Source organism: Nannospalax galili, unplaced genomic scaffold (genome assembly GCF_000622305.1).
Source record: "Nannospalax galili isolate Female #2095 unplaced genomic scaffold, S.galili_v1.0 scaffold1386, whole genome shotgun sequence".
NCBI lineage: Eukaryota > Metazoa > Chordata > Mammalia > Rodentia > Spalacidae > Nannospalax > Nannospalax galili.
Genome location: NW_008354369.1, coordinates 232,314 through 252,433, shown reverse-complemented (window position 1 = coordinate 252,433; position 20,120 = coordinate 232,314). Strand labels below are relative to the sequence as shown.

Below are 20,120 nucleotides of genomic sequence, written 5' to 3'. Positions count from 1 at the left end.
GGTCTGGAATCTTCTAAGAATGATTTTGGCCTCAGGAACTTGGGTGTTGGACTGACCTGAGACCCTGGCCATGGCCATGCCACGCAGGGATGCAAAGGCAGATGGGGTGGGAATAAGCCCCAAGATTTCCCAGGGAGTGGATTGAGTAGCTGGATTTTACTGGATGCAGAGGATCAGGGAGAGGCAAGGTAAGCCTCGGAGCCTCAGAAAGAAGCTGTCAGCCCCAGAAAGAGGTTGCCGGGTGTTGCAGGACCAGGGAAGCAGAGAGAGGTGAGGGCGGGGCTGGGTCCAGAGGCAGTACTCCTGGGGCCCAAGGAAGGCACCAAGCCGGTCCGGGTGAAGAGGGTCAGGAAGCAGCACTGGCTCCCCAGGTGTCTGGGGCCCCAAGACTAGGAATTGCACAGGGCCCAAGCTTGGAGTAGAGAACAGCGGGGGAGATGGAAGGGTGAGCGTGGCTCGGGGAGTCAAGGCATGGAGGGCTGCAGGGTAGACTTACCCCAAGAGAGGCCTGAGGGCAGGAGCAGTAGTTTTTATTTATATATTTATTTATTTTCAGATTCAAGGTCTGATCATTTATTTTTTACTCTTAAAGAGTCTTGTTTTTTTTACTAGACTCAGACTTAGCAGTAGATGCTCTTAGCAACTGCTGCCTGTGTCTCTTGGCAATATATTCCTGCTATTTTCTTGGGCTTCCTTCATTCTCTTGGTTGAAAGTTTAGAATATTCTTCAGCCTCCTCCTTGTTTTTCTTTGTGAATTATTTCTTCAGAGTAATACATTGCCATTTGTGTTGCAGGACATGCAGAATAACAAGATACTGAATCTTGGGTGGTTTGGTACTAGCTTCTTATCTTCCTAGTCTAAAGGCTTTTTTTTTTTTTTTTTTTTAGTCTTTTTTTGAGACAGAGTCTCCCAGTAGCCCCAGCTGGCCTGGAACTCACTATGTAGACCAGGCTGGCCTTGAACTCACTGAGACCTGCCTGCCTCTGCCTCCCGAGTGCTGGGATTAAAGGCGTGGGCCACCATGCCTGGCCAGCCTAAAGGCTTTTTGACAGCATATTTATATGCATTGTCTTCTTTAGGGAGATTGAAAATTTTGTGGATTCTCTTTTGGGCCCCCACTGCTGTTGACCAGTGGTGTCTGTCAGTCCAGGCATCTCCTTCTCTTGTTCTTTCACAATAACCAAGTTGAGAACACTCAGATTGACATCCACAATGCATCCCAGAACATATTTGTGCTTTCTCTCTTCAGTTCTCCTTGGTCTATAAAAAGAATGCCCCTTATCCAACAGCAGGCACATGCAATCATGGGTCAAAACACCCTGCTTCATGGGAAAAACCTTGTTTATCATTCCCATCACTGATTCTGACCACAGAACTCTTCCACTCTCCACCCAGAGGATCTTTAACAACTTCTGTGGTCTTGTGCTTCTCATAGAAAGCACAAAATTTGCATTCAGTGTCCACTTCAATGAGTTCCTGACAGCTGGCAGCTGGGAAGGAGCTATTCAGCTTTATCTTGATGCAGCCAACTGCCCAGAAGTTGCCACGAAGAGCTCTCAAATGATTTTTTATTCCAGACTGACTTTATGTCTAAAGTAAGATAATAACGAATCACATATGCCGTCTCTCTTCATTCTGCTCAGTGCCATGGGTCTGCAATGTACTAAGTAATGAAAATACGTGGAAAAAAAACTCAGCTGTGGTTACATTCAAATTCTTGGTCTAAGAAAGATAAAAACTACTGAATGTAATGAAATCTGATTAAACATTATTCAACTTGACTAGTCTTCTAAAACCTAATTTGGCTTTGAGATCATAAAATATACATTCCTGTTAAATGTGTCCCTAACAAGCTTCTTCATGTTGAGGATATTCTGGGAAAGTCTACCCTGTGACTCCCATTTTAAAGAGTTACTATTTGACTAAAGTTATTCATAAATGGGTCATTTATAGGTATTTCTTCACCCAAGGTGTCATAATTACTCTCTAAATCATTTATAACATTGGTTATTTAAGTCTAAATACGCCTAAAAATAATGGACTGGGCTAGGAATGGAGCTCAGTGTTTCAGTCTGTGTTTACCTTTTGTCAGGGTTCATTTCCTGGTACCAAAATAAATATATATTTTTTAAAAATGAGTTCACTGTGTTTGCTATAATCTTTAGTACATGCAAGGTTTGTTTGTACACATTTGGCATGAAGATAGCATTAAAAAGAAAGAAATTAAAGTTCATTTGGGTTTCTAAGATGTGAATGACCTTATCCAGATAATGCCAGGAAAAGAAGGTATGGGGTTGGGACTCAATGAATGGGTTAAGTGTCACAAGACAGGACAATTTAGTATACTCAGTATGAGTATTTAGAGTTGTGTGCTTTAAAACAGAAGTAGGTCGTTAGGAATGATGCAGAAGCAGGATACTTATGGCTGGATATAAGAGTGGACCTGTTGGGACAAGGGTTCAAGAGAAGAGGTCGCAGAGGCTCCTGAGCAAACACATGATGACCATAGATAATCTGTGCTCTGTCTGCTTACCTACATCTTAGACTGACTATCCTCTCATACTCCTTTTCTTCTCACACCATCTAAATACCTGGTTGGTATCACTGTGGTAAGAGGTCAGGAGTCATATTTGATATCCAAGCTCTAACTTCAAGATCCATTATCACCTTCTTTGTGATAAACATGCGTCTTCTATTAGTTCTTCCATATAATAATAACAAAGGAAAAGTGATTGCACTCAGAATTATTGTTTCATAGAATATAAGCTACAATTGATTGCAAGTCACATTAAGGAAAGATTGAAAAAAAAAACCCTGCCCATTAAATCATGACACCTTCAGTTTTGAGATGCATCCTGATTTTGAAGGTGCTAAAATGGAAAATCGATAGACAACAAATGAAATGTTCAATGTTACAGAGTCTTAGAAGCCTTACATCATTTTGCAAGCATTCCTTGTTGTTGTTAACACACTAAAATTTATAGTGATACAAATCTAATGGGTGCACAAAAATAATTTTTTATCAAATTCTGCCACATGAGAATCAGAACTTATCCTTTGAAACTTGACATTTGTCTCATAAAAGTAGGAATAGATTTAAAAAGATAAATGTAATATTTAAATTTTTTATTGAGCTTTTGTACATTTCATATGAGTTCTTAATCAAATTTAGAACTTCTTCCCCATCCATGCCCCTCATCCCCTACTAGACCCCATGTATTCTGCTATAGATGTTAAGTCCTATAAGTCAAGCATTTGTACCCAGATGTTCTTTGGTGCAAATTCATTCACTGGAGTCTAGGTAGTCCATCTAGAGATCATTGGTAAGGCCTACTCTCTCTCTTGCCTAGTAGTGGTCAGTCTCCAATAGTTCCCAGTATTCTTGTAGCATCATTGTACAATGTAATGGAATGTAGTATATGCTTTAAAAAATAAATGATGTGTATTTATACCATCACGCCGTTGTTCTACAGATAATCCCCCCTGCCCCCGCAAAGAAAAAGGATGAGGTCAGGTTCAGAGCACCAGTTTGAACTTGAAAGTTTACCTTGAAATGAATGGTTAGCAAACTAACATCCAGTACTTGGGACTATAAAGGAAAAGTTCAAGCTGCTTTTCAAGATCCAGAATTATTGGTACAGTTTCTTGTAGGATATCTTCTACATCATGCATTTTGCTAAGGGAAAGAGAAAGCAAAGGTACAAACAAACAAACAAACAAACAAACAAACGAAAACAGAGAGTACAAGGGTGACAAGTTTAGAGCCATCCATGAAATCTGTTTTAACAGCAATTGACAACCATGGACTGATTTACATTAATGTGGGAAATGAGAGCATAAATAGAATTTTTTTGGCAAGAATGACTAAATAGCTTTCTGGTTCCTTAAATCTATGAGTATACTTCTAACTCCTTGAGCATTTTATACAAACTGACTCCATTCCATTCATAGAATATTCAAGTCTGGATTATGCTTCCTGATAGAGCATAACAGAAGTATGGTAAAAAGTGGTTTTTAATTAAAAATGTATGCATATTTGCCTTTCCCTTATGTCAGAGTATTTTTCTAGGGGTGTGTATCACACAGTAGCTAAGCCATATTCTTCCAACCTAGTCCTGCAAGACCGAGGGCTTCTCTGAGTCCTTTACTTTGACTCTTAGTTCACAGTGGGAGCATTAAAAAAATGATTATTTGGGGGCTGGAGAGATGGATCAGCAGTTAAGAGCACTGACTGCTTCGGCAGAGGACCTGGGTTCGATTCCCAGCACCCACATGGCGGTTATGAACCGTTCTTAACTCCAGTTCCAGGGGGATCCAAAGCCCTCTTCTGACCTCCGAGGCATTGCACGACATGGGTACACTCACATACATGCAGGCAATACACTCATATACATAAAATAAAAAAAAATAAAAAAAGATTATTTTCAGTATTATAGGAAAACACACAGCTACACCTGAAACTAATTCTTGATCGAAAGTATGACTCGAAGGTGGGGTGAGAGCTTTGAAAATATTTTAATTGATTTTTCAGAATTTCTTTCTTTTAAAAATTTTTATTGAATTTTTGCGATTTTCATACAATATAATTTGATGGTATTTAGAACCCCTCTCCCATCTGCACGTCCCTCCACTGTTTCCAGCTCAAGTCAATGTATTCCACTATATATACAATAAATGTATTTTGATCATATTCAGATACCTCCCATATTTCCTTCCATTACTAGCCTCTGCCCTATTTAATATCATTGTTATTATTATTTTAATGCTAATGCAGTCTAATTTGTTTTCCCAAATGCCCTTCATTGTGGGTCCACTGCCTCGAGCCTGGTTAAGCTACTCAGTGTCACACCCTCAGAGAAAACCTTCTCTTTCCCAGCAACTATCAGTTGCCAATAGTTCCTCAGTTAGGGTCCTAGCTTTTTGCCCACCTCCACACCCTCATGCTGGAATTTTGTTTGGTTTGAGCTTGTGTGGGTCTTTGCATGTTGTCACAATTGCTGTGAATTCATATGAGTAACTACCCTGCTGTCTGGTCTCAAAAACAGTGTTTCCTTGTAGTCATACACCACCTCTAGCTCTTATAATCTTTCCAGCTCCTCTTCCACTATGATCCTTGAACTTTGAGAGGCAAGGGTTTAATATAGGTGTCCCATTCAAGGCTAAGCAATATGAAGTCTCTTATTCTTTGTACAGTGACCAGTTGTGAGTCTCTGTGTTATCACCATCTGCTGAAAGAAGAAACTTCTCTGGTAAGAGTTGGAGGTAAGCACTAATCTGTGGATATGATAATTAGTCATTAATACTTTGTTTGTTTAAGAAAATAATAGTAGTAAGTTCTTTCTTATGGCCTGAGACCTGTCTGGTCACAGGTTCCAGGTCTGATATCAATGCCAGGTATGGGCTCCATCTTGTGAAGCAGAACTTAAATCCAATCAGAAAGTGGTAAGTTATTCACATATTTGCACCAGTTCATCTTATCCAGTCAGAATGACTATGATCCAAAAAACAGTGACAAATGCTGGCAAGGATGTGGGGAGAGGGAAACACTTATTCACTGCTGGAGGGAATACAAACTGGTGCAGCCACTATGGAAATCAATACGGAGATTCCTCAAAAAGCTAGAAATAGATCTACTACACGATCCAGGCATATCACTCATAGGCATATACCCAAAGGATTCTGTATATTACTATAATTTCTGTTTGTCCATGTTCATTGCTGTATGACAGCCAGGAAATGGAAACAACCTAGATGTTTATCAACTGATGAATGGATAATGGAAATATGGTACATTTACACATGGAATATTATCCAGCTGTTAAGAAAAATAAAATTATGATATTCACAGGTAAATGGATGGAACTGGAAAGAATTATTCTGATAATCCAGACCCAGAAAGAGAAATGCTGCATACTCTTTCTCATAAGTGCTTGCTAGCTTTGAATTTTTTTCTCAATACATATTTTTATTGAATTTTGTGTATTTTATACAATACATCTTAATCATATTTAGACCTCCTTCCCGTATCTGCACCCCTAATAGCCCCCCCGACCAGATTTCATGCGTTCTGTCATATATGTTAAGGCTTATCAAGTCAGATTTGTGTGCCTAGATGTCCCTTGGTGCATGTTCATTCACTGGAGTCTAGTCAGTCTATCTAGAGTCATACCCTTAAAGACTATTAACTCCCCCTCACCCAGCAGTAATCAGCAGCCAATTACTGCTTTGAATCTTTAGAGATGTGTGTTTCAATGGAAAAATCTATAGAGGTCAAGAAAGTAGTAAGGAACCATGGCAGGGGGCTATTGGTGGGATTTCATGGGAGAAGAGATAGAATGCAGTGATATAAAAAGGGAAAGGGCAGTAATAGACTAGAAAAGCTTAAATTGGGCAGAGAATGGGAGAGCAATGCAGAGAAGGGAGTATGAGGAGGGATAACCAACAACAGTAAAACCTGTTGAAAAAATCATATGGAAACCTACCACTATAGAAGCTTCTTAAAGTATATAGATATACAACATAAAAGAGTTTAGATGGAATTTCCCTATGATGGGGGGCAATGTTCCTACCAGACACCACGGGCTAGCAAATAAAAAGAACAATGGCAGGAATAGACTCCCTCTTTTGGAGCTGTTGACCAGGGAGGGGTCATCCCATAGACTCTCAAACAAGACAAGCTATTATCATTGCTCTTGGTTACTTGCCAGAACTTGATGGTAAGACCCCATTACTGAAGACAGTACATATGAGGGCCATAGAACAAATAACGACAAATTAATTTGGTACTGATCTTCAAGCTTCATCTTGTCTGCCTAGCATTCATAATGTGGGAAAGTGCTACACATGCTGCAGAAGAGAAAAGTAATCATCAACCTTGTCCAGCTACAATAATGTGACTGGTCTTTTTTTCATCAAAAGGTTGACAACATTTTATATGAACAAGTAGAAGAGGGTGACAAAATTAAAGGTGGGAGAGGCTATGATATTTGCTCCACATTTTTCAAATTTATTTATATTGAGGAACTCTTGTTTATATGATTTCTTTAAGAATAATCTTTTAGGAGCTGGAGAGATGGCTCAGCAGTTAAGACCACTAGCTGCTCTTGCAGAGTACCTGGGTTTGGTTCCCAGCACTCACATGGTGACTAACAATTGTGTCCAAACTCCACTATCTGATGCCCTCTTCTGACCTCTGTGAGCATTGCACAACATGCGTGTACTTACATACATGCAGGCAATACACTCATACACACAAAATAAAAATAATAACTAAAATATTTTTGAAAAAGAATAATCTTTCCTTGAGATGGAGCAACATTGGAGGAAAAAAGAAGTTTACTGGTATAAAAATCTTAGATGAGTATATTATTTTTTAACAAATATGTTTATTTTCTTTGAAAATTTAATACAATATATTTTGGTCAGATTCATCCCCAACTCCTCCCAGATCCACCCTCATCTCCCAACTTCCCCAACTATTACAAACTTTTTAAAAAATTTAATAACATATTCATTCCAGTTCATGCTATCCATATAATTCTGGGTGTAGGGCCATCCACCTGATCATGGTTGACCTACCAGGAGCTAAATCCTTAAAGAAAACTGACTCACCCTCCCTCAGAAGCCATCAACTGTCAATAGCTCCTCAGTTAGGGATGGGGGCTCATAAACCCCTTCCCTGTTAGAATGTTGACTCACTTGATCTTGTGCAGGTCTTGTGCAGGCAAACACAGCTTCTGTGAGTTCATGAGTGCAGTGATCCTGTCATGTTCAGAAGACACTGTTTTGCCTTGGGGCCCCCTGACCCCTGGATCTTACAATCTGACCCCTCTTCCACCTCTTCCAAGATGTCCTTGAGCTTTGGGTAGAGGTGTGTTATAGATGTCCCATTTGAACAGTTGTGAGTTAGTTTCTGCACTAAACCATCCATTGCACAGATAAACTTCTCTGATGAAGCCAGAGAGCTGCACTAATCTATAATCAGGGAGATACGAATTTAGAGTGCTGTTTGATAAATGTCCTTTTAACAAAATAATAATAATATGCCCATGAGCTCCCCAACCATGGGTTCTTGGCCAGATTTGCAATACCAGGCTTATATTTCCTTCTCTGGAGTAGGCCTTAAATCCAAGTAGAAAGTGGTTGGTTATTCCCATAACATTCATGCCTCTATTGCACCCATGTCGTATCTTATTACACTGGTCATTATTACAGTTCATGGGGTTCCCAGCTAGGTAAGACTACTGATGATTTGTTTCCCCCAGCTGCCTGCTCTGCAGAAGAGCCACTTAAGTTGAGATCTCAATAATGGGAAACAGGCAAAGTGGGAGGTGGAGCACTCCCAGAGGGAGAGAATATGTACGGTGCCCTGGCAGAAAAGGTCTCAGTGTCTCTGGGAAACAAAGAATAATGTTGGGGTGGAGATGAGTGAGTAAGAGGGAGAGTATCAGGGAGAGGTTTAAATCTAGGCAGCAAATTTTGAGGATAGAACTGTTATGAGCAGAACTGAGCATCCCCAGCCCTCAAATTTGCATCAAAACCTTAATCCTCAGTATCATAGAACATGCCTGTGCCTGTATTTAGAAACAAGACTTACTTTTATGAAATAAAGTAAAATAGGATGGCAGGGCAGGGTTTTAATTCAATATATCTGGTGTCTATAAGAAGAGGGAATTAAGACAGAAATAGGGGCTGGAGAGATGACTCAGCAGTTAAGAGCAATGGCTGTTCTTGCAGAGGACCTGGGTTCATTTCTCAGTACCCACATGGTGGTTAGCAATAATTGGTAACTCCAGTTCCAGGCATTCCAATGCCCACTTCTGACCTCTGCAGACATTACATGTATGAGTGTAGATGCAGGCAAACACTCTGAGCATGTGGCACTTTGTTATGAAAACCTCCCAAACTCATACGGGAACTTGATGTATTATATTTATGATTTACTTCAAGTTTTAAATTTTTATTACCTTAAAACATGTCATTATTTAAGTATGTGTCAAACAAACTTCTTGGGAGTTATAACATGTAGACAGCAGTAACAGTTTGAAATGTCATTTCAATTTAAAAACTACTAGAGAAATACCAAATGTGGTTTTCCCATCTTCCCTCAATTATAGATGATAGTGGTAAGCAAAGCACGCCTCTGGCTTTGACCTGTACTCTGGGTTATCTTTTAAAGTATATCTCACGAAGCTGCAGTAGTTAGTATAGTTATAGAATCAGTGCTATATTGGGTAGCCAAGTTCTAGTTAACATCCAAGGGATGTCTTCTTTTTATAGTACTGACTTTCTCTCAGATTTAAAAAGGCATCCTTATGTCCCATCTTCCTAACTTCTTTTGGCTTTTAGAAGATAATGTTGGTTTTCTCCTTCTTTATTTCTTTATTTATTTTTGACATAGAATCTTGCTATGTAGCTCACACTTGCCTAGGACTCGCTATCCTCCTGAGTGTTATGATTGCAGGGATGTACCACCATGCACAGCAGTTGCTTCTTAATCTACTGTTTACCATGTTCGGCACTCTGGTTACAGGATACTTGAAGTTGCAAATAGTTTGTCATGTAGGAAATATTAAACTTCAGATACATATGCACATTTAAACAAGTGCTATTGTCCCTGTTTAGTAATGGCAAAACTACGATTTCTTGACATCCAATTCACTACACTGGATTTTAAAATAGCACTTTTCTTTGATGCACACTCAGCCTGCTGCTGTTCAGGGAGATGTAATTGTACCCATAGAGGAAGATGTGTTGGGAATACTCATAGCAGGATATACTTAAAGTAACTCAAGTTGAATGCAATTACATTATTCAAACTGAAAGCCCAGTAAAGAATTTGCTTCAGGGTTCCTTGACAAGGTAGATGTCTCATTTGGAGGGGTGTGATAATGAATTGCCATTTATCATGAAATGCACCTTTTATATCAATAATTGAGTAAAATAGCAAGAGATGTCTTGGAGCAGAGTTTTTCCAGAACAGTGTCAACAACCTCAAAATCAATGTTAATCATTTGTTTTGGTTACAACCCAAGAAATATCAAAATATCAAAAGTTTAGTTTTGATATAGGCTTTCAGCTAAGTACCAAACAAGCAATGGGCACTCTGAGTTAAGCAGAGAATCAAAGGAGAAGGGAACAGCAGTAAGGAGCCTGCTTGTGGAGAGTTTGGAATGGAGGATGCAGAAGAGAGCAATACGGTCCAAAGGTCAAGATGTATGGAACTTAAAAATATTCTAGTCAGTGTAAGTACCCAGATCGAACAATATCCAACAACAGCCTTAGTAAGAATCATGAAGCCATCATAAGGACAAAATTTACAAATTTCCGTAGATGCTTAAAAAAAAGTGATTAATGTGTTCATCCAAAATGGATGATTGAGCGCTGGAGAGATAGCTCAGCAGTTAAGAGCACTGTCTGCTCTTGCAGAGGACCCAGGTTAAATCCTCAGCACCCACATGGCAGCTAACAATCTCTGTAAGTCTAGTTCCACGGGATCCGGTGCCCTCTTCTGGCTTCCACAGACATTGCGTGACACAGGGACACTTACATACATACAGGCAATACACTCATACACATTAAAAAAAGAAAATATTTTAAATGGATGAATATAGGAACAATATTATTTTTTTGCAAGTTATACAATTATGTGTAGTGATTTGAATGAGAATGTCCCCCAATATGCTCCAAGTATTTGAACATCTTACCCCAGTTGGTGACACTGTGGAGGTTTAGGAAGTATGGCCTTGCTTGAGGAAGTCCATTACAAGAAGCGAGCTTTGAGAGTCTAAGCCTTGCTCTGTTTTGTTTCTCTCCCTCTTTCTGTGCCTGCTTGAAGATGTGAGCCCTCAGTTTCTACTCTGGCTGCCTCCTGCCATCCCTCCCCACCATGATGGGCTCTTATTCTTCTGGAACTTTAAGCTTAATGAACTCTTCCTTCTACAGGTTGCCTTAGTCAACCTACGTTTTATCACAGCAACAGAAACATTGTAATAGAAATCTTAGTGGTAGAATTCTTGTGGTTTCCATTCCCTTGCTCATGCTTTTCTGGAAATAGTAATTATCAAAGGAACATGAATTTTTTAACTGATGAAGGAATTATTAAAAATTATACTCTGTGGCTGGAGAGATGACTCATCAATTAAGAGCACTGACTGCTCTTGCAGAGGACCTGGGTTCGATTCCCAGCACCCACATGGCAGCTAACTCCATAATTCCAGTTCCAGGGGACTGATGCCCTTTACTGACCTCCACAGGCATTGCATGATGGGGGTGCACTTACATACATGCAGGCAGTACATTTATACAGATAAAAACAACAAAATAAAAAACTATGCTCTGTGTTTGATGTTAAAAGCTCCTCTGTGGGCTGTGTGGCAGCATCCAATCAGGGATCTGGAGAGGTTCTGTCTTTGTTTGAGCATAATCACTATTGCACTTCTCTGGGAATTCCATTCTCACCATAGTCCACGTGAACAGCATCCTCTGGAGTTGTACAGAGTGCACATCTTAAGCTGTTGGACAAGGTTATCTTGTATGTTGACACGACTTTATTATTTCTTTTCTTCTAGTTCCAGGAAAGTTTCTTACTCATTTAAAAAAGGAAACTTCCTCACTTTGAATAAATGAGTATTACCTTAACCAAGAGGTCACATCTTCAAATGTAGAAACTGCAGAAAATATTTTAAAGCATTGCACAGTTTCAGAGGAGAAACAGTACATTCCACCAAGCATCTGAGCCAGAATTCTACATCTGAAAGGGACTTTGAATGGTGGTATATTGGAAAGCCAGGCCTAGCTGCCCAACGCAGACTCAATTGGGAGTAACAATGGTGCCAGTATCAAATGCAGATAGTGCTGTCAAAACAACAGGCTCAATTTAAGAAACTCGAGGAATCATTAACGTTCGTGCATAGATACAGAGCTTGATAATTCTCTGCGAAAATTTATCAAAATATGTTAACTTCAAAACACTTAAGAGTAACTAAAGTTGTAATAAATGTAAAATAAAGAGCAACCATTTTATATTCATCTTATTAAGTTTTAAATAATGTTAGCGTCCTGGTTCCTCAAATAGTAACAATGCAGTTCCTGTGAACAGTCACGTAAGAGTTCAGTGATATCTGTGTATGGTCCTTGACAGCATCAGAGATTTAGTTTAATGAATATGGTTTCCTTAATTATTCCATTGAAGAAATATGAACGGTGCAGGAAGCATGTTTTACTTAGCAATGTATTTCAGTAACATCATCCAAAAATAGAAGCTCAACTTAAAGAAAAATGAGAGGGAGAGAAGGGATGGAACTGATTTTAATTTTTCTACTGGGCATTCATATTTTAAGAAAGAGACTGAATTATTATTAATAACCTGCTTTTGTTTTGTGAATTTATTAATGGAATTTATTAAAATATAATTTTAAAATATTTATTTATCTTTATTTATGTGTATGTGCATCTAAGTGGGGTACATGCAGAGGCCAGAAGGGGTCATCAGATCCTTTGGAGCTGTAATCAAAGGCAGTTGTGAGCTGCTTGATATGGGTGCTGAGATTTGAACTGTGGCCCTCTTCAAGAGAAGTAAGTGCTTTCAAACACTGAGCCATCTCTCCAGCCCCTAAAACTTAATTTTAAGTGTTATCAGTACCATACACTTGTAGTTTTCAAAATGAATAGCAGGGAAGAAGAGGATTAGGCAAAGGTGGGAGATGAAGGTAATCAGCACATATTATACACATATAGGAAATTGTCAAAGAACAGAATTAATTCATAATAAAATTAAGTTCAAGGGGATTAGTTGGGAAGAAGGAGAACAGCAGGAGTAGGAGGGGACAAAAGGGGTAGTAGGAGATAAATATGAATAAAGTATGTCATACACATGTGTGAAAATATAACAGAAGTCATTATCATGCATAATTAATATATGCTAATAAAGCATTTTAAAAAGAAGAAAAAAAGGCTGAGATGGAGGCACAGCTATTCCTTTCTCAATCTCCAAAGCAATGGGTTTCAAACTTTCAGCTTTCTCTTGCTACATAGCTGTTATTTCTTTTCTCTTATGAAGCACATGAGCCTTTGGGGTTCATGATTTCTGGTGTAGATTGTTCTCAGGACCTCATTATTTTGAGTGTTTGGGTTAGAGACCATATGAAAAGCAGCCACCTAGGAGAGATGCCCACCCTGCCATGGAGCAGCCAGACTTGCAAGCTGTGTCCTATTCCAAGGGGGCCACTTCAGGTCATCTACCTAAAGGGTCAGAGTAGCATGTGAAAATCAGTATCTAATGCCTATAGGTGCCTACCAATTATCTGGGCTTTTCTTAAAGAGGAGGAGATGATACTTCCCGTGGAGGCAATATTCTGGTGTGTCCCAGAACACTCAGAAACTTCAGGTCTCCTGAAGCAACCTGTATTTTGTTGAGACTTACCACACCTACCAGCATGCCTGTGTATCTGCCACTAAAGATCTAGGGAAAATATCTTTTAATCATCTCTTGTAAACACTTTCTAAATACTGCTGACTGATTTTGATGATCTTATAAAAAGTATATATATATATATGTGCAAAATTGATTATGCATGTGAAATAAAAATTCAGCTCTACTAACCCTTCCAGCCCAGTATCACTAAGATAGTGAAATGTCTCGGGACACTAACTTAACATAATAGGCCTTAACAGAAATGACAGAATGTAAGAACTCCAGTTAGGGAGGGGTGTGGGCAGGTACCAATGGGGAAGGGGGTATAAAGCTGATTATGATGTTCTATATGAAATACACAAAAATTCGATAAAAATTTTTAAAAAGCTAGTGAAACAACCTCACCTCATTCCTTATCCTACAAGATTGAAGTTGAATTTCTCTATTACTGAGAAGCGTGAAATAGAACCTATGACTGTAGGGTTGTTACAGTTTGGGTTTGTGGAATGTCCCTCAAAGGCTCATGTGTTTGAACATCTGATCTCCAGCTCGCAACACTATTTTTGAAAGGCTGTGAAACCTCTGGGAAGTGGGGTCTCACTAGAGGAACTGGGTTTCTGGGGGTTGAGCATTGAGGGTTATTGTCTGACCATGATTCCTGTACTGTCTCCGCTTCCTGGTCTATTGAGATTTAAGCAAACAGTTGCTGCATGCTCCTGCCACTGGCTACACCACTATACCTTCCCCACCATGACAAACTGCATCACCTCAAGCCATTAGCCACAGCATCTTTCCTCACAAAAGTTGTTTCTTACAGGTCACAGCAATAGAAGAGTAACTACTGTAAAGATAACATATTTTGTATTTTTTTTTGTTCTTTTACATCCTTAGTTCATGCTGAAATGATCAACATTTAGATCCACATTATACTTGTTTCTTATATTACTATATTTAAAATACCCAATATCATTAGGGTTAACAGTGTCCCTTAAGATCTTGTTAAGATTTCATCAAATCCTAACCTGTGAAACTGTGGTGGTTTAATTGAGAATGTCCTCTAGAGGCTCCAAGTATTTGGACACTTGGTCCCCAGTTTATAGCACTGTTTGGGGAGGGTCACAGAACCTTTAGGAGGTGTGACCATTCTGGGGGAAACGCGTCACTAGGGCCAGGTGGGCTTTGAGATTTCTTAAGCCTTGCTGGATTCCCAGTCTCTCTCTGCTTCCTGTGCTTGCTCTATCTTCTGCTCTGTCCATCTCTGCCACCATGTCTCCAGTGCCATTGTGGATTCTAATCCCTCTGGAATTGTAAGCCAATTAACTCTTCTATAAGTTTCCTTGGTCTGGTGTCTTACCACAACAATAGAAAAGTAACTAATGCAGGAACCTTATTAGCTTTATCAAGATTTATAAAAAATGTTCAACCGTTTGCATCGAAGTTACTTGTGACCCTGAGTTATATCTTCCGCTAAGTTTTCAAAACTCAATTTATATTTCTGTCCCAGTGTTTCCTAAACTCACACACATTTTTTTTTTAATTCTTCTGTCCTTCAAAGTGCCCCCTCACTGAGTGTTCTTTTTCTTGAAGTTTAGGAAATGTAGCCGCAACAGGAGGTGGGACAGAAGGTGGAAGCCTTGGGTCCATTTTGCCACCACACAGCAGATAACACAGCAGGTTAAGCACCTGCATTTTGTGGAACCTCAACTCTCTTGGCCGAGCCGCAGCTTCTCAGGAAGTTGCTTGGCCCTCTCCTTTCCCTCTCCTGTGCTCTCATTGCTCCCCTGCTGAAGTCCTTACTCATTGATTAATGACAATTACCATCATCAAGCATAAATTACATCATTTACAGTTTTTAAATTTTTCAGTTAATGCTCTCACAATCCTACATGAGAGACACTGTCTTCCCTGTTTAACAAGCAAGAAAACAAAAGCAGATGAAGGCTCAGTCAACTGTCAAACAAATATGCATCTTATCATTGTCTTTACTTTCCAGCTAAAACTCTAGAAGTCCAAGAATGCTTTCCTATTGTTCCCAAGGAAAAACAGTGATATGATTAACTAATGCTCTTTAAAATTGTCACATTTATGAAAGACAAAGAGAATGGCAATTCTTTCAGGTTGGGGGAGCCTAGGGAGATGTAAAAACCAAATACAGTTAGAATCCCAGATTGATTTCTGAGCTAGAAAATGGACTAGAATAGGAAAAATGGCAAAATTCAGATAATGCTTATAAATTACCAAATACTATCATATCAGTGTTAGCTTCCTGATTTCAGCAATTTTACTCTAGTGTTGTAAGATGAAAACAGTAAGCAAGGCTGGGTTACACGGGAACTCTATGTGATACTTCTTTGTACTTTATCCAAACCCAGTTATTTGGTTTTGTCTACTTCCTCTAATGATTGCTTTACTGTTATTGTTTCCTTCCTTTAACTTTCATTTGATTTAATCTTTCTTTTTTTTAACCCCCCCCCTTTTTTTTACATGTGATGAGGGGGCCAAATGGTTAAGGTGATGGACTGCTAATCCATTGTGTTCTGCACTAATTGGTTCAAATCTGGGCTGGAAGGCTGGTACAGCCATTAAAGGCTTAGGCTCACAACCAAAACCCTTTTTAAGTTCCTTAGTTTTACACTTAGCTTATAATTTTTAAATTAAAAAATTAAATTTCTTATAATAACCACAAAAATTATTTCTAAACTTATTAGGTTAAAGAAATAATTAGTAAACTCCCAACTTCTCTGGGTCAGGAGCCTGGACGCAGGTTGGTTGCCTCCTTGGGTTTTATTATAGCTTTAGAAAAACTGTCATCAACCTTCCAGCTGGGACAGCAGACAAGGCAAGGACTGGCCAGAAGGATCCATCACTGTACTCATTCATGTGGTTATGCACAGACCTCAGCTCTTCTGATCTTGTTGGACTGGTCCTTTGCTGGCTCTTGGTTGAAGGCTACCTTCAGTTTTGTCAAGTGACTCCAGGAGAGACCATAAGAGAGCAGAGCCCAAGACAGTGCCAGAAAAAGATATATCTCCATGCCTTAAAAAAGAGTTAATATGTGTGTTTTTTAATTTTTGAAAACTACATATGTGAGTGCTATTATTTACATCATTTTCATCCCCCTCTTCCCCTCCAACTTTTACCATGTTGTCTCCATTCCCTTTCAATCTCATGATCTCACCTTTATTACTATATATTTTATATATATTACTATATATTTATATATAAAATACTATATATAATTTACATACATATATACACACACATATATATCTATATAAACCATATATACAAGTGCATACACATGACCTGCAAAGTCCATTTAGTGGTACTCATATGTATATGTATTTAGAGCTGAGCACTTGGGATTGGGTAACTTATCAGGGAGCTCATCCCTGGAGAAAACTGGTTCTTTCCCTCAGCACCCATTTATTGCCTGTAGCTCTTCATCTCATGGTGGACCTTTTGAAACTTCCCCATCAATGTTATCATGTCAACTTGTGTTGTCATTACGCTGGTCTTGTTTAAGAAAGCATATTGTTGATGTTTCATGGGCGCAGCTTCTCTGTAATGTCCAGAAAACAATATTTAGCAACAGGCATCCTGGTCCTCTGGCTCTAACAATCCCCAACCCCCTGCTTTCTGTGATGCTCCCGAGCCATAGGTATAGGGGTTGTATTATAGAGGTATCAATGAGGACTAGACTCCCCACAGTCACTTACTCACTGCATTTTGACAAGTTATGGATCTCTATAATGCTCTCATTTACTGAAAAAGGGATTATTATTATTTTTGTTAATTTTTATTGAGCTTTTAAAATTTCATACACTATTTCCCACTCATATCCAGACCCTCTCCCCAATCCATGCCTCCTGCCTCCCACTCCCACTGAACCCTATACACACTGCCATACATGCTGAGTCCTATTCATTCAGGTGTTTGTGCCCAAATGGCCTTCAGTGTAAATGTGTCGACTGGAATCTAGTCAGCCCATCCAGTGGTTGTACGTAAATCATACTCTCCCTCAGACAGCAGCAACCAGCCTCAAATAGTTCTCAATCTAGTGCTGACCTGCTACATATTTCTCACCTCCTCTTTGGTCCCTTGTTTAATTGAGCTGACATGGGTCCTGTGTTGGATGCCACTGCTGCCACAGGTGCACATGAGCAAGCCTCCAGTGGCCTGGAAGCCCCCACCTCATACTTTCATGAACCAGCCCTGGCTCTTACAATCTTTGCACCTCCTCTTCTGCAATGGTCCCTGAGCTGTGGGGAGGGTGAGGTTCCATATCAGAGTCCCATCCTACACTCCACAGTCTCTTATTCTCCAAAACTTGTTCAGTTGAGGCCTTCTGTATGTAACACACTCTGATGTACATGGATACCTCACTGGTGAGAATTGAGGAGTACGTTAGCCCTCTCTCTACCTCCATTATTTTTTGATGAGAGGTGAAAGCTACACTTACCTGTGGATGTAAGGATAAGTATTTAGAATATAGTTAGAAATTATATTAGTTGAGGAGAATGGAAGTAGTAGATTTATTTCTAGAGGTCTACAGGCTCTCCAGCCACTGGTGGTTGCCTAGGTTTACAGTACCACACAAGAATTTCCTCCTGTTGAGTGGCCCTTAAGTCCAAATAGAAGGCTGTTAGTCACCCCTAAGATAAAAGTGCCAATGTTGCTCCATTAGGGATATTTTGATGGGCCTGTCACTGTTATGATTCATAGGCTTTACAACTGAGTAGGACTTGATTACTTTTTTCCCATGTCAGCTTGCATTGCAAGTCAATCCCATATCTATTGCCCTGCACAAAAATCAACTCTAAATAAAAGACTCAGTGTGAAACCTGAAATGCTGGAACTGTTAGAAGAAAACATAGCAGTGCTCTATAAGACATAGGTGCAGGGAAAGACTTTCTGTAAACAGACCTCTATTTGCTCAGGAATTAAAAACAACAATTGACAAATGGGAACTTACTAAATTAAAAGGCTTTTATACAGCAAAAGAAACAATCAATCCAGTGAAGAGAAGCCACAGGGGAGATAATCTTTGCCAGTTGTACATCTGATAGAGGATTAATGTCCAGAATATACAAAGAATGAACTGAAAAATAATCAGCCTCCCTTTTCCTGGTCCCAGCACCTTCCCTGGGTAAGTCCAGCGGCGCCCAGCATGCCTTGACTCTCTCAGCCTGTTTCACCTTCCCAGCTCCCCTGCCAAGTCTCTCCTCCTAGGCTGGGTACAGGCTCATTTCTTGTCTTGGCACCTCAGACACCGGGGCTAACCTCTTGACCCAGAGTTGCCACTGCTTCCTGATCCTTTGCATCAGGACCAATGCATTTCCTCCCTGTGGCCCCCAGGAAACCTCTAAGATTGGTCCCGCTCTCACCTCCCTTTACTTCCCTGGATGGCACAGCCACCATCTTCCTGAGAACAGCATCTATCCTGGGCCCTTCTCCCAGGGCATCCCAGCCCCCAAATTCTTTCTTGGAGGAACCCATACCTTAGGAGAAAGCCTGATATCATCTGAGCCTCATCTCACTTGGGCCTCTGTGGGAGTTCCTGAAGACAAAAGCTAACAGGCCACGCCAATATAAAATCAAAAGAGAGAACCTGAAGCCTAAACCAACAAGTTTTTCATGCCCAAAAAGTAAATCACAAAGACACATAAAGTTTACAGAAAGAAGCACATCTAAACTCAACAAAGGAAGGCTTGAGTCTCAAACAAGACTGAGAAACTACAAAGAAATTCACATGTCAGAGTCAGAAAAAAGAAAAAAGTAACATGAATATATCCCTACCAAGTACCAATAGTCCTCTAGAGGAGTATAATGAGAACTCCCTAGAGATAACACAGGACATGAACTCAAAAGAACAATTATAAACATGATAAAAGAATTCAATGAATTTAAAGAACATAAAAAGAAAGAAATCAAAGAATTGAAGGAATATAGGAATACACTTCTGAATGAATTCAGAAAAGAGTTAGAAATATTGAAGAATACTCAGGCTGAAATGAAGAAGGAAGTGAAACACTCAGTAAGCCAATTAGAAACGACAGGAGAAAGCCTCACCAATAGGATGAATGAAATGGAAAACAGAATCTCAAGACTGGAAGATGAAGTGGACGAATTAGACCACTCAAGAAAAGATTATGAAAAAATTTTTAACAACACAAGAACGGAATATGCAAGAATTGTGTGACACCATAAAAAAACCAAACTTATGAATCATAGGCATACAGGAAGGAGAAGAATCTCAAGATAATGGTATGGAACAGATCTTCAACAAGACTGTAGAATAAAATTTCCCAAAATTAAAAAAAAAAACATGCCCATACAAATACAAGAAGCATATAGAACATCAAATAAACAGGATCAGAAAAGAAACCCTCCACAGCACATCATAGTAAAAACACTAAATGTTCAGAAAAAAGAGGCAAAAGAAAAGCTACAAAAGAAAAACAACAAATCACATATAAAGGAAAACCCATCAGGATTACAGCTGACTTTTCAGTGCAAAATATGAATGCCAGAAGAGCCTGGAACAAAGTATTCCAAGTTCTAAATGACCACAGATGCCAACCAAGATTACTTTACCCAGTCAAAATGTCTATTATAGTCGAAGGGGAAAGAAAATTCTTCCATGACATAAATAGGTTGAAAGAATTCATGTCCAAAAAACCAATCCTCCAGAGAGTTCATGA

At 39.4% G+C, this 20,120-nt stretch overlaps 1 pseudogene; it reads right to left on the bottom strand.

Annotated features, from left to right (window-relative positions):
* The window catches only part of LOC108491710, a 47,342-nt pseudogene that overhangs the window by 15,247 nt on the left and 11,975 nt on the right, over positions 1-20,120 (bottom strand).